The sequence below is a fragment of the Macrobrachium rosenbergii genome, chromosome 20 (genome assembly GCF_040412425.1).
Source record: "Macrobrachium rosenbergii isolate ZJJX-2024 chromosome 20, ASM4041242v1, whole genome shotgun sequence".
Taxonomy (NCBI): Eukaryota; Metazoa; Arthropoda; class Malacostraca; order Decapoda; family Palaemonidae; genus Macrobrachium; species Macrobrachium rosenbergii.
In genome coordinates, this window is record NC_089760.1 from 26,736,230 (window position 1) to 26,753,092 (window position 16,863).

Below are 16,863 nucleotides of genomic sequence, written 5' to 3' on the forward strand. Positions count from 1 at the left end.
ACAAAAGCCGCTGAAGAATTATGTGGCCATTGAAAAAAGAGAAGCGGCTTTTCGTCCGAAAGTTCTTTGTGATATCCGCCTATCCTACACTCGACGCGAGGAAGGAAAGAGGAAGATGAATGGAGATGAGACGGAGAAAAATCGGGAGGGTAAAAAGGGCTCATCTAGCAGGATGGTTTGACCAGACATTCCGAAAAGCCAAAGGCCGTTGACCTGAACTGACAGCTCTATCAAAATTCTTTTCCTCCTGCGTCCTGGATTCTTCCCGTTTTCTGTGAGAAGCCTTAAAGCGGAGGGGATACCTTTGCTTTACTTAAAGAACTGTTCTTGTTTTAGTAATAATAATAATAAGAATAATAATAATAATAATAATAATAATAATAATAATAATAATGGGTTTTGTTAAACTAAATGGCAACTACCTCCTACACATCACTAAACCACCGGATATGAATATCGGTCAATTGCTTGCAACCATCCCAGCGCAAGAAAAACAATTGATAAGACGAATTGAGCGTTTATCTTATAAAAATAAATGCTGTTGAAACTGCCATTTAGTTTAACAAAACCTGTATTAAAGAAGGTCTTGTTCCTAATTTTACAATAATAATAATAATAATAATAATAATAATAATAAAATAATAATAATTTAATAATAATAATAATAATAATAATAATAATAATGTTTGCTTTATTTAAATAAGTAACATTTTAATAATAATAATGAAACGGGTGCAAACAATTCCCAGTCATGCAACTGTACAAATACAGTTACTTTTAAAAGGAGATTTTATGAAACTGTACGATTCTCATTTCCAGTCTCTACAAAAGGAGGATTACACAGATTCTGGAAAGCTCTCGGTATGGATTCACTTTTTATTTATAAATAACACAAAAGTTATATAACAATCACAGTTGCATAACTCTAGTTGTCATCTCCATTTGAAGACTCTTATTACTATGAGCATTTCCTATAATACCATTTATAGTAGTAATGGAAAATTTTTATGTCTGCTGAAATGATTTGGTAACTCGACAGCCAGAATGATATTTAATCATATCGGAGGTCAAGCCTGGTTTGGGAAAGAATGAATTTTTTTCAGCTTTAAAAATCAGATAGTATTCGAACTATAAGACAGATATTACCAGACCGGTACGCACCACAAATAAAACAGGATTTTTGACAAAATTTTATAAATGGATTCAGCGACTTAATGCTTATAAAATTATTTCATTGTTTTTACATAGATGGTGGCATTTTGAGACTGACAGGCCACCATTATGGTCGTACTATTTTTGAAACAGTTGAAGTTATGCAGCTTGAAATTATGGAAAAGGATGAAAATAATAACAATAAATAAAATACAACTCCAACCATATAATGCAGGGTGAAGATATTACTAATATCTGAATATGCTGCCCTGCTTCGCAGCACAGTTTCCTTCCGTTACATATATTTATTATCACCTTTTGAAATGAAAAATACGTATTTGGAGCGTTCAGGCAGATTATTTTAAAATAATTTTACTTCCTTATTCCCAGCGGCAAAGAGAATCTGAGTTACTAAAATTGTAAAACACGCTTGTATTTATTTGTAAGTTACAAAGCATTCTTGAAATATTTTTTTGTTTTCTGAGGCACCAGTAAATGTCCTGTATAGTAAATGTAGCACATATGTACATAAGTATATAAGTGAAAATCAATAAATAACCCAACATAGAGAAACAGATAACATCATGACCGACTGAATGGCTACGAAAATTAAAAAAAAAAAACTGAAGGGAGTGGTTGAAAAAGCCCTTGGCCGAATCTGGTTCTTAAGATTCGGGGGGAGACTCGACAAAGTTTTATCCTCTGCTGACGGTACTCAAGACTTCACGAGAGACGATGAGAACAATGGAGAGTTTGAAGAGAGAGAGATTTGAAGCCATTTACTCTCTATCTTCGGCCTCATTCGATAACAGAGTAATATATTTCTTACGTATATATTCTTATTATTCATTATACTCTATTATTCATTGTGCTTGTTGATCATAGCTTCCATCTGCTGTATGAGAACTTTTCAGACAAAAGACCTGTATTTTATATAGTTTCTTAAAGTATGAATAAATTATATATATATATATATATATATATATATAATTATATAAATTTATATTTTTATATGTATATATATAATATGTATATGTGTGTGTTTTATTTGTGTGTATGTGCTCATAAGTGTGTTTATTCCGTTATCCATATTTCCCCTTACAGAAGATGGCTCCAGGTGTTAACCTTTCGTTTTTTAGAAAGTATAGTGCAATGAGGCTGCTAGCCTCATGCCATTCTCCAACCTGGCCACTGACATACCACAGTCAAGTAACTACCAATTACTTCAAAAATTAATGAAAGGATTTTTGAACCTCTTACTAGTGAGGGGAGACAGATACCAATGAACCACGGAGACAATAATAAATTTATCAATTGGATTCAAGGCAAAAATTTACCTTCAGAAATGAGCTTATTTTATAAGGTTTATAAAATCTCTTATTCATCAAGAAAAGAAATACACCTCTGGCTGCTGAAATATTAGGAAGCCATTCTCCCTAACGTAAAAGTGGAGTATATCACAAGAGAAGGCTTCCGTAACGAGATTAAGATACCTGAATTTATGAGGCAGTTTCATCATCAAAGAGAGATAAGGAAAGTTAATGGGGCGTCTGCGTCTTGAGAGACAGAAGGAGCGATGGAAACGTCCGCTTCTATTTGGGATCGCGTATGAAAATTAAAGTTCTGCCCTGTAATAACGAGCCAGTAAATTTTTGGATGCTTTGTGAAATGGCAGAAAATTATTTGCTTGTAATTTGTTGCACTGTATGCTCTAACAGCTGTGAAAGAAGCACATTTTTTTTTTCAAAAATATCTATCCGTATCAGCTCATATCTTAGCTGTAATCCTAAGTAATGGGTAATTTTGGAAAACATGTATCTGTAGAATAACTATATAACGGACTATGTACTCTATAGCAGTATAAGAAGCACATGTTTATATATATATATATATATATATATATATATATATATATATATATATATATATATATATATATATATATATATATATATATATATATATATATATATATATATATATATAAATATATGTATGTATGTATTTATCACTATTAGGTAATATCTTAGCTGTAATCTTAGGCAGCGGGTAAATTTAGAAAGCATGTATCAGCAGAATAACATGATGGTTCACATGTAGGTAAAAAAGATGAATAAACAATATTGATAATGTGCATAATCAGTAAGAGGTCTGGATGAGGTAAATAAACAGATGATGAAGAGAAATGAAGGAAAATGTATGAGAAGCATTAGAACTCGATTCCAGAACTATGAAAATTCAGTGGCTTTAAATATTCAACATATATGTAATGCCAGTTGTTTTTATATCAATAACAGATACAGTTAGATAGTTGGTCCGTGCTCAAAGCATTTGTATCTAGCTTAGCTAGAAAGACTTTTTGACCAACCACATGGAAGGGAAAGAAGTATTGCTCAACACAAAAGGATGTACACATGCACGCATACACACACACACACACACACACACACACACATATATATATATATATATATATATATATATATTCTGTGTTTGATTCTTGTCTTTCCTTACAGATTAGCATAAGATTCTTGAACTTCAATTCATTTCATTCCAGATTTCCAGTCGGAGATATTTATGTAGAAACGTGACCAAAAGTACTGATGAGTCCTGATTACAAGAAAACCTCGTTTCGTGGAACGCTCAGTTCTGTGGTACTGCAGTGGTCTCTGCTTGGAAAGCTCATTCATCCTATCACAGCCTACCGCCATCTGTCGACCCACTTGTCAATGAGTTAAAGTGTCAGCCACGATTCAACAGAAGTGCATGGTGCCAGCAACGTCATCTGTAAACACTTCCAACTTATAAGATTTAATGAAATAGTCATCGTACATTCTTGATTCAAATATGCATCAGGTAAGTCTGTCTGTGTCACATTCCTTTGCCTATACACAACTTGAGCTATTTCATGAATATTTCTGAACTGCATAATCTGTGCATTTGCACAGAAACCCGAAACCTCCGTTTTATTGCATGAATAACTCATTTTCACAAGGGCAAGAATTCCATTTAGTGTCCAGTAGCAGGATGAATATTCAGCAGGCTCGAAGCACTGAAAAGATTGTGCAGATATTTATGCCGTAATATTTTGAAACACATTGACCATAGATTAGATTGTGCTTCTCTATTTTAAAATTAATCTTTTTTATGATGGCTCTTTGTTCGACAGATATGTAATCTCTTCTCTCCTTGTTCTCTTATTTCTTAGATGAACATTTTTAGTATGTGAAACTTTCTTTGATGTTAGTGTACTCTTAGGCTGTTCGTATCATCGCTAGATGTCCTAAACAAAATGGCTTAGTACTCAAATTTTTGCAGTGTTCTTTTTGAGGCGGGCGGTGATAAAAAAATTTTGGACGACAAAAGAGACAAGCAAAAAATGCGCCGAAGTTTCTTCAGCGCAATCGAGTTTTCTGTACAGCGCAAAAACAAGGTTACAGAAAATAGATCTATCGTTCGGTGGTTTCGGCATAATGCTGTATGAGCCGCGGCCCATGAATCTATAACCACGGCCCGGTGGTGGCCTATCCTATATCGTTGCGAGATACACGATTATGGCTAGCTTTAACCTTAAATAAAATAAAAACTACTGAGGCCAGGGGGCTGCAGTTTGGTATGTTTGATGAATGGAGGGTGGATGATCAACATACCAATTTGCAGCCCTCTAACATCAATAGTTTTTAAGGTCTAAGGGCGGACGGACAGACGAAGTCGGCGCAATAGTTTTCTTTTACAGAAAACTAAACATTCCGCTGTCGTTAGTCATAATGTATGAGCGATCTCTCTCTCTCTCTCTCTCTCTCTCTCTCTCTCTCTCTCTCTCTCTCTCTCTCTCTCTCTCTCCATTTATAATAAAACACAGCTCTAGTTTTGAATGAGACACCCATTGAGTTCTTGTTTTACTTGCAAACAGGAAACTTTTGTTATTACTTGGCAAGAGTTACAAAAACTTTCTTTTATATTCTTGAATTTTTGAAAAGCGTAGCAAATGTTCCAGCTTGATTTAGAAAATACAAGAAAGTTGACGTTGCAGCAGGAAATTCGTTATAGATTCAAATGCATTAGAGAGAGAGAGAGAGAGAGAGAGAGAGAGAGAGAGAGAGAGAGAGAGAGAGAGAGAGAGAGAGAGAGAGAGATTCAGTCATTCTACTTAATATTTATATATTCAGTCCCGTTTAGACAACAGAGCGCATTTTCTGTCCATATTTTTAGTGTAACCTGTTGAAATGTAACTTATTGGATATGCTGTTCGTTACTGGAATCATGAAGACTAGAATCGACTGCGTAAAAATGTCAGAGAGAGAGAGAGAGAAAGAGAGAGAGAGAGAGAGAGAGAGAGAGAGATTCACATTCAGGAGGTCCTCTGTTTTGCAATTCGGTATTTTATCTGCAAGTAGATTTTTTTAAAATGCCAGTTTGTGGAAACAATCAGCCACCTAGAATCTGTGGTATTGCGAGTACAATTACGCGATGCCGAAATACTTGTATAATAGCTATTTTCGTTAAAATTGGAAACGTAACATCTATTTGAAATCATCTTTTTTTGGCTCTGATGTCTATTTTAATTATAAGTTTTTGGACCAGAGTAAAATTATTATACAAAAATTTTTCATATCATCTCTAATGTTATTCTTAAGAGTTTGTATGCAGTGTTTCTACTTCTGTGTCAGTTTAGTGACTTCTACACTCTCGAGAGTTGAAAATGTATCCTACGAACTACCTCAGTCATATCCTACCTTTTTTCCGGTAAAGAATTATAGCACGCAAGTGAATATTGCTAAAGTTATTATCATGAAACAATTTCAATTAAACTATAGTTTTCAAATTATAAACTTGTTTCACCCAGCATGCAGGATGAATATTCCATTTCATTGCTCTTGACAGAGAAGAAGCGAAAGATGTAATAATGCTGTACGACTGCAGAGTATAAAACACTAAGCTTTATGATAAACTGAAAAGAATCTGAATGCCGCACTGTGTCCCTGGATACATAATATTATGTATTACTATAGAGTATGTTAAAGTCATAAGAGTAAGCAAGCTAATGCGATGAAAAAATGTTTTACAAATTTCTTATTAAAGATTGCTATAAAGTCAGTCAAGTTATAATGGTTCATTTGCAATACTGTATAACGTAGATTGATGTATGAAATAGAGAGAGAGAGAGAGAGAGAGAGAGAGAGAGAGAGAGAGAGAGAGAGAGAGAGAGAGAGAGAGAGAGAGAGAGAGAGAGAGAGAATGGGGCGGTTGAGTAAGGAGGAGGAGAATAGTGAGGATGAAAATATTTTGCTGAAATAAAGTAATAGCTCGTAGTTTTAAGACCTTATGAAGTGATTGGCATGAAAAAATGTTAAATGGTTCCCCAGTTGTGGCAAAAAAGCATAGTTAACCCCCAAAAATATAAGAAGTAAGAAGAATAAAGACTGTAAAGTCTAATGCCTCGCGCTACTGAACGAACTTTAAGATTCCTGTGCTAAATGGATAGAAATTTCATGCAAACAGAAAAATCTTATCACAGTAAAGCCTTTTGCGAGCATTATTAAGAACGTATTATATTACTTGCTATTCACGCTACCAATGAAGCTAAACTTAGGGGATGGAACGTGAACTAAGGAAACTGTCGAAAATTCTTAATTGAACCCACATAGTATTTTTTTCCCCTTTTCTTTCTTTATTTATTTAAAACTTCATCTGAAAACCTTCTGTGAAGTCCAAATGCCACCCCTTCTTTTCCACTGCATCTTTCAGTCACCCCAGAAGCAATCACTCTTTGTATTTGAATTGCCCAAAAAGGTTTCATCATTGGATGGCAGCTTGCTCCAGAAAGAGAGACAGCTTTTGTGAAGGAGCCAGACTGCAAAGTAATACAGTATGTTAGATTTGTGATTGGGGTTCAGTAAACGGGAAGATGATTTTGACTGTTTCACTTCGTTACCAAGATGGGAGACCCAAGCGCTCTCTATTTTTTAATCGAGTTCCTTGGTTGCAAGACAGATCTAGCATCGCAGGTCAAGATTATTTTTTGGCAATGATGTACAAGGACATAATCACGGTTACTTTCCTTTGTAAAAGTCAGCAGAAAGGATTGAAACCGAATAAGATATATGTTTGTATGGTTTATTTCATTATGAATTTTGGTAGCTTCATCTACTTATAAAAGTGAAAAACTAGAATTAATCTGTATGTCACCTGGAAATAAAAAGGTTGGTGAATGTGTTGTTGTGTGTCACTATGTGTATGTGGGTATGTGTGAGAGAGAGAGAGAGAGAGAGAGAGAGAGAGGGCGTGAGAAATTGGTCCTTGGCGCCATAAATCGGAGAGGAATGTCAATAAACAAAGGGTAACCATTTAACTTGCAAATGAATATATAAAGAGGGATATTCAGTGTAGGAGTTCAACGAGGACTGCAACTTTGCGTCGCATCTACTGAAGGGTAATTGAATTAGAATTACAAATTATGAAAGGGAGGGAGTGTTCCCCCTATTAACGAAATACCAAAATTATTATCATACACCGTTTTAGCTATAACGTAGCCCGTATAGATTTTCATTAATTTATTTTTCCAATTAATAAATAGGGACCAGTTGTACAGTAGGTATTTCAGGAACTATTTCAGAAAGCATTTCAATTTGCTGTGACATCGATTAGTTGGGATATGATATCAACAATGATTCCATCAGCCATTTGAAGGAGAGGCATGTCGAAGAAGATATGAACTGTATTATAATTTTCATCAGGATATATATTTTTCCAGAATCATTAAAAATCTTTATATTTCTTGCCGTTGAGGCTTCATCAACCTCAAATTAAAGCTTCAGAAACTGAGGCAAAAATAGGAAAAATGTACAAAATTAAAACAAAATTAATGGCATGCCGTTAAGTGCGCGTTATACCTTCCTGGCAGATTTTCTGGGCAGTATCAGAGAGTGACAACTTTCATGATTATAAGTGTATTCAAATGTATTAAAAAAAATTATCTACGTTTTCCCAAGAGACGCAAATACTCGTAACTTGTAGAAAATGAGTTATGTATATTAGGCAATGGTGATAGTAACCTTGAACATATTTCACTCTTGTCCCAACGCTAAAATAGTTTTATAGAGATATGCCAAGGCATGTTTTGAAACTGTACGAAGTAGTCTTTGTTAGGAACATTGCACGAAAATCAGTAATAATAAAATCCGGGAGGATCTGATCTTGTTTGTCCTCCCACGGGCGACAGCAGGAGAGACATGACACAGTCACCTACCCCCTGCAAACCGGTTTGCCCGGCCCGGGTGGGGGCGGGGTAGGTAAGGGAACGGGAGGGTAGAGGAGACATCCACCCTCCTCCTGCAAACGTGTTTGTCCGCCCCCGGTGGGGGTGGGTTGGTAGGGGATCCGGATGGTAGGGGAGACAGGAGGCCCGGGTTCCAGCGCGCGCCACGCGCGCCAACAAGGTTGTAAGGAATAATTTACACTTTCCCAGTACTCGAAGCCTCCAGGTGTCTTGGTTTCTAGAAGCGACTGACTTGGAACATCCTCCCTACATGACAGCAGTACTCGCCATTTGCTAATCAGTGAGCATGACACTATTTCAAGCTTAGAGTGGTCTTTTAGATCTGAACCAATCCGTAACCTTTTAGCGTTGGGACAAGAGTGAAATATGTCCAAAGTGACTGTCACCAATGCCTAATATACCTAACTCATTGTCTGCAAGTTACAAGTATTTGTGTTTCTTGGAAAAACTTAGATCATTTTTTGGCTTCCTAATTCACTGCAATACTACAACGAAGATAGCAGTCATTACAGACAAAAGTTTTAAGTCTTTTATACTTGTAAAATTCTGAACTTTACCATTTCATCTCCAGTTTTTACGAATGGGCAATTTGTAATTTAAATTTGTTTGAAACTTAATGACCTTTGGACGGCTCCTATCTCGTTAAATAAGAAAAATAATTAGGCTAAGGCACTGGAGTATCGTGTTTCCTACGGTGTGTCTGTCTGGCAGTTTCTTCAGCTTACTTATAAATGTTATATCTTCCACATCAAAGTCAGTGGAGCTGACCGATAATTCGAACTGCTTGAATTGAAAGTAATAAGTCATTCAAAAAAGTAAGGAATTTTAACCGGTTTGTCGCGAATAAGTATCGGATAAGTGGGGAGAGAGAGAGAGAGAGAGAGAGAGAGAGAGAGAGAGAGAGAGAGAGAGAGAGAGAGAGACTCGGAAACGACTTGGGTTAAGGCAGTTTCAGTCCAGGATGATTCTTCTACAAGGGATCGTTTAGAATGTAAACTTTAGATCATAAACACATACACTCAGATTAAAGCACCAGAATACCATAAGGACTACGAAAATCGTTTCTATTTAAGTGATTAATTGGTACGAGACCATTTACACATCAATACCATGAGAGCTACACGAATTTCCTTCTCAACAGAGACTATCAGAGTTTTACAAAGGCAGTGAAATTGTTCCACCATTTTAGAAGACCATGCGGGTAGGCTCCTAATTGCAAAATAGTAGCTCCATTAGACATACCCTGATTGAGATTTACATGAGAGTTTTCTGCATCTTTTTTTACCTATTCAGTATCGAAGATAAGTAAGAACAAATTTGTAGTCTGTTTCTTCATGGTAGGTAAAGTGAATAAGCATGACTAGGCTTTTAAAATATGAAAACCCATTGAGAATATGTGAAGGAATTCAGCTATAATGATTTTGATTTTACCGAGAGAGAGAGAGAGAGAGAGAGAGAGAGAGAGAGAGAGAGAGAGAGAGAGAGAGAGAGAGAGGGGGGGTGTTGTTATCCATGACCAAAAGAGGTATATTATAACCATCGTAATAAAATTATTACAGATATGAATGAATCACAGCGATACCAAGCATTATATATAATGACATCGGATGAAGACATTAATATTTACGCGTGTTCGATTTTGATTGCACTCAGTAACAAAGTATTTATCTAGTTGCTATTTACGTTGATGCATTTTCACTTCATCAATGTTCGCATCATTCAAACTGACGGAATGGAATGTAAAACCATTGAACAAACATTGTTATACTATAATTTACTCCAGGAACACTTATTTATTAATGTAATAATCATGAATTATTCAAGAATAATCGGTTCTCAGTTATTTAAGATACTTATTAACTATTAACTGAGAGTGAAGGTAGTTGCATTAGTTCAACATATTCTTGAAAAGTTTTCATTGTTTTCATTTTTACGAAATTCAGAAATTATGAGAATGTTACCCAAATACGAAATTCAGAAAAATTATCTCTTTCATAATGAATTAATGTCCTGCTAATGATATAACTTCCATTTTTTGCAGCCATAAAGAAAATTATTGCATTTCATAATGTCTTCTTTTTCAGAGGCCCCAATCTTTTTCCTTCCTCATTTTTTATGTGCTTTTTTGAGGGTCCTGTCTAGATAATGGCATTTTGATTACGGTCCATCGGTCTTAAGATCATAAAAAAATGTGAAGCATTTGCAATATATCTTTTTCAGAACAGTAGCCCTTACCTACACTGGGGTAAGCTGGCCACAGAGAGAGAGAGAGAGAGAGAGAGAGAGAGAGAGAGAGAAAGAGAGAGAGAGAGAGAGAGAGAGAGTATAAATCATACTTATTAAGCAAATTTAGGATTCCTGATTGCTTCAAACATCGACAAATATCCACTTTTAATTTTAACTTTGCTTATTCTTCATCATTTCATTATGTCATCATTTCATTATTTTGATGCTTTGAATGAGTTAGCAAATAAACCAAGCTCGCTCTCTCTCTCTCTCTCTCTCTCTCTCTCTCTCTCTCTCTCTCTCTCTCTCTGACCAGCTGTGATTCCTCTTATCCCAACCATAACAAACGGACCACATCCACTTATATACAATTCCCTTTCGACTTACGTTATTCCCAAAACAAAGTGAATTCAGTATCAAAAGGTATTTGGGGCGTTGTTTTTTGAGTAAAACAGTGACGTGTGCATGGGTTACAAAAATACCATAAACAGTATTATTACATAAGAAGCAATTTCTCCTTCGATATAAGATACAGATATCCTAATGGATGAATCTGTCACCTTTGTAACAAAATCAAAGGGCATAGGCTCGAACCGGGACAGATACTGTTCTCTTATATAAGTCCCTTTGAGTGTAATTTTTCCCAGGTTCTGTTATTTATATATTATATATATATATATATATATATATATATATATATATATATATATATATATATATATATATATATGCAGAGAGAGAGAGAGAGAGAGAGAGAGAGAGAGAGACACACACACATATATATATATATATATATATATATATATATATATATATATATATATATATATATATATATATATATATATATATATATTGTGTGTGTGTGTGTGTTCCTGAAATATATTTACTTTCCAGTTCAAAAGGAAGGGAAATGCAACAATTTTGCTCTGTAGATCAACGAAGAAAAAGGTTCATAATCACTAGAATGATTAAAAATACCTCATGATTATTGATATAATGAATAAAAACCCATAATTATTGATATAATTTATTATTCAGAGAAAGAATTTGAAATAATACATAGAAATAAATATGGGACATTAAAAACCGTTTGCAATCTTTATTTTTAGGTAACTGCAACTATGACCAGCAGGAATGCTACTGATAATTGTGATAAACACTCGGTGTCCATTACTCCTCAGTACGGAAAATATTCATACTGTTCAGCCTGTTTTTACTAGAACGTTAACATTATAAAATATATTCTCATTTCAGGAATCACGAATATGCGGTTTATAAATTCTTAACCGAAAAACTTATGAGTGAACTGCAAGAAATATTTTAAACATGAATAAATTGCAAGAAATACTTTAAACAAAAAAAAGCAGTATTACTCGCCCGTAGCAATAACTGACCATCTCAACTGTTACTTGGACAGCAGAAGAGCGAATCTTCTTGTACACAAAAGCTCTCACGTTTTCATTTAATATGCTGCATTAGACAAAATGCATGTATGTTACTATTACTTATTATTCTACAATAGTCTTTTTTTTTCCAGGAATAGTATTGAAATTAAGGTCGGTAATGAACCATGTTTTGATGAGTAGACTTCAGAATTAAATGCGAATGTTCTAAGTATTAATATCGGAAAAAAATGGCAACTTCATCTGAAACATGCGAAAAATTCATTTGAATCTGGCAGGAAATGTGAAGACTGTCAAATAATGTAACTTCTACCGTAATCACTCTCTCATTGTTGAAGTATATGAGCTGAAGGCTCGATAAAGCCAAATGAATATGAAATTTATGAAGTAATAAAGTAAGAGTTTGAATTAATGAACGAATTATTAATGGAAACTTATCGAAGAATTCATTAGGGAGGGGGAGGAATGAGAAAAAGGCAGAGAAATCAGAATGGGAGAATGAGTGTGCATAATGGCCATTTAAAAGTATGAAATTTGACTGTGCATATTAATAGGAACTTGTTAAAATCTATAAAGAAGAAATTGTTTCTTAAGAGATTTAACAAGGGTATAAAGGGAGAGTTGAGAGGAGCAGAAATACGAGAGAAATAACAGGAACTGAAGTTCAGAAAACAGTTTTCAAGGTTTGATGATTAAATTGTTGAACTTCACGAATATTACAGGGATACCACACACACACATATATAAAATATATATATATATATATATATATATATATATATATATATATATATATATATATATATATATATATATATATATATATATATACACACACACACACACACACATATATATATATATACAGTATATATATATATATATATATATATATATATATATATATATATATATATATATATATATATACATATATATATACACACACAGACATACACACACATAGGCAACTGCAATCCTTACATTTCCTGTTTCATACGTGAGATAAGGAAAGTATCGCGAATACAAAATGATATTACAATTAGTGAAATCCTAACATGCGGTGATTAGTTATGAACTGATCATAATTGTAATAGTTGATCAGTCTCGCCTACTCGCACTGAGACGAGATTTGCATCTATAGTCTAGGAGTTCTTTCATCATAAAATATAAAAGTAACTGTAAACATTGTCGTTTTGCTTTTGTTAACATGTAATATCGGTACACCTCAGTAAAACATGGTTCATGAGGAAGCAAGACAAATAGCTGTTAAAATCTGAAAAGTTCATAATATTGCAATGATTTATCAAGGAAAATGGATGGAAAAATAAAATTGCTATGTCTTACAATGAATACTGATGACCATTATAATAAAAATAATGATATCTGTTCCTTACATATCTATAATAATAAAAAAAAACATAACCACACAGGCGACAACCACAGTAACAGTAATAACGATAAAGTCAATAATAATATTTGTGAAGATAAATATTAAAGCAATATGTTTTATGCCATATGATACATTAGGCTTGCGACAGAAAGTACCAACGCAAAGTGCAAGACAGATGTGGAAAAACAACCAGTATTGGTGTTTCCTTCAGTATTTGAATGTTTCTTTTTAATATATGAGGGGTGTAATAACTACAGAGCATACCTTCATGATACAAGCTAACCTCACTAAATTACTAGCATGTTTTTAGGGATAATTATTAAGGGAATCCTTATAATCCGGAAAGCAAGGAAGACACGCAATCAGTTTCGTTAGAAAACAGTGTTAGAAAACCTTTAAAAAGTTCAGTTATGTAGTTGCATGGTTACTGAGACAGGGGTCTAATTTTAAATGTTGGAAGATTCTTAAAGTTCCGTGCTTGATATTCTTGGGGAAATTATATGAAAATAATAAGAAATGGTTCCAAAAACAGTTAGGTGACGATCACTGAGATGGAAAGAAAAATAAACAAAAAAAAATAATAGTATTCTAATAAAGAAATATAAAAAAAAAATAATGGTATTCTAACCGGGAAGAATTTGGGAATGAGATTATCTCCAAGTTCTATCTTTTCACGAAAACAGAATATCCGAGACTTCTTCACGTCTCGTGAGAAATCATTGAACGTGAACGATGCTCCTAGATTCTTGTTTATTGATCCGGGCTTAGAACCGTCATTAATTCAATGCAGATTTAGTGTAAATTGTCTATGTTGCTATACATATCCTAACTGAAAAGAAACGAGCCATTTGATAGACGTACGCCTCAGGAAATATAAGCTCAGTGAAAATCAAGAAATACTTTTCAAGAAAAAGGGAACCATTATCGTTATGGGCTGAAAAGACGGCTTGACTAACAAGCTGTGGGTGTTCGTTCAAAGAATGGTCAGGAAAATAAAATGGAGGGATTCTGAATAAGAATAGGAGAATAAGAATAAGAGGTAAAACGGGAAGTCTCGAGTTACAAATAGACTTTTGTTTCAGCTGGCTGGGAGCAGAAATCGTGAAATAGGAATACCAAGAGAAGGCGTGTTTAAAAATACTCGTATGGGTATGGACGAAAGAATGAGAGCTATTTCAAGGCGACAAGAGTTGATACAATGAAAAGACAAATAAAAATAGCCAGTCAAAGGAAATCGGTAAATATAGTATCCTTCCTATGTGGAGGCAAGACCAAACTGGATATAATGCAGACGTTAACGCCAATAATGAGTAACAATGAAAGAATCGTCCACAAATATTAATTGAATAAACATAAATATTAACAAAATTAAGTCAGTATCATAAATGGCTTTCTTTTTTCGAGTTAGGCATTCACATAACAGAATGAGTGATAACTGAATGCAATTAAGTTCAGAAGTTTATATTCGGTTCATTCTGCACATTTTATTAACAGAATGATTGATAACAATGCAATTAAAATCAGAACTTTATATTAGGCTCATCAGGACAGGTCGGTAACCAGATAAGTAGGCAGGGATCGATTGCTTGATTAATTAAAAATTAAATGCGGAAACGGTAACGATGGTCTTAGTGAGAGAAAGTATGGATAGGATATATATATATATATATATATATATATATATATATATATATATATATATATATATATATATATATATATATATATATGACTAACGTTCTGATAACATGGAATAATCAAATATAGTGCCAGTGACTTTTTAGTGACTAGAATTAACGTGGACATTCGTGTTCTAATGCAAAGAAATCTGTACAAGAAACCATCTCAGAGTAGTTGGCTAAGAGCTCATAGCTTTCATGAAAAGTGTCATTTCATCTGTTTGTAAATCCTGAAAGAATGATTAACTTATTACAAATGGTATTAACAGAAAATATTATACAACAAAATTTGCATCCTAACTGATAACAGTTGTATATTCAAAAAGATAGTAAAATTAAAGCTGACAGCATACAGAAACAGATTAATTTCCGCGAATAGTTTACAAAGTACTGAAAAATTCCGGGACAAAAAATGCTGAGAGAAACGCCCTAGCCCAGAACACAGAGTCCCTACAGCCAGGACGTATACTGTCTCTTTTTGAGGTATTTTTGGGTTTTATAAAATATTTACCAGCCGATGACAAATTTCCGAGGTAAACTTTATAAATATCCTGAAATATTCAAGCATGGCGATGCATCTGCGCATGTGTACTCAACCCTGCATAAGTTACAGAGAGGAAAAGAATTCAAAAAGAGAGACGAACAACAACAGTCACAAAGGAGGTTTCCGTCTCATTCTGTATTCACAAACGAAACAAACTGAATGAAAGACCATCGCTGGTCTCTTTCAGCCTCGCTTCCAGAAGATAACGAACGCCTATTTTTCCCGGTCAGCGCTGCTATGCAAACGTTTGAGCCCGATGTTGCCAAAGAAAAGTTTGAGAGAGGGCAAAAGCAAATTCAAAATATCACAACATCAGAGCACACATGAGAGAGAGAGAGAGAGAGAGAGAGAGAGAGAGAGAGAGAGAGAGGGGGGGGCGTCTGTCATTTCCTGTATATATACAAGAGAGTACTGAATTTATAGACAGATTTTACGAAAAGGTATGATTTTGTTAAAGGCCACACGGTTTGGAGTATTTTCATTGATATATCTCGAATGGGTGAATGTTTACTCAGCTACCTGAAACGTTTACAACTTTGGTACTTAATTCAGCCGTCTTCATGTACAAGACTGTTAGATAAACGGAAACAGAATCCTAATCTAATACCGCTGTGGAATGAATACAATTCCATAACTTAATATGCTACCTAAAACTCTTGAACTAATGTCCAATGTAAAATTTTAATGTAAGAAGAACATCTGCTACGTGAAGGAAGCAACAGTTATAGGGTTTTTATATGGAACATGGGATTGTATATATGGACAGATGATTATTATATGGACCACATCAGAATGACAAATTCTAAATCAACTTGGCCATGATTAGCGTAATGAAAAGCTGATTTCGAAGAATAAGAACAACACCCCAGGTCATTGTACTTATGAGGTGGAATATGATCCCAAATGAAATAAAATTTTCTCAAAGGAAAATCAATAAAAAATAAATTATCCATAAAAGAGGAGGAAAATCTAGAATCATCTTTGAATGACGAGAATAATGAATATTACTGGAAGGAAATTTTTCAATTTGTTATACTTAGATATCATCCATAGAACAAAATAGAAAGTTTGACAAGATTTAATGAATATTGAGCATTGGACATATACATCCCCAGGGATACGGATTCTACTTAAGTGAATTCATAAATTATGCCACTAAATACCTTGTTCTATAAATACCAAGA

At 34.2% G+C, this 16,863-nt stretch overlaps 1 protein-coding gene across 1 annotated transcript in view; it reads left to right on the top strand.

Moving 5' to 3' along the window:
• The window catches only part of LOC136848926 (uncharacterized), a 501,001-nt gene that overhangs the window by 132,148 nt on the left and 351,990 nt on the right, over positions 1-16,863 (top strand). The window contains exon 2 of the mRNA XM_067121743.1: positions 3,710-4,008. The gene's annotated coding sequence lies outside the window, so the exon portion shown is untranslated. The remainder of the gene's footprint in view (positions 1-3,709; positions 4,009-16,863) is intronic.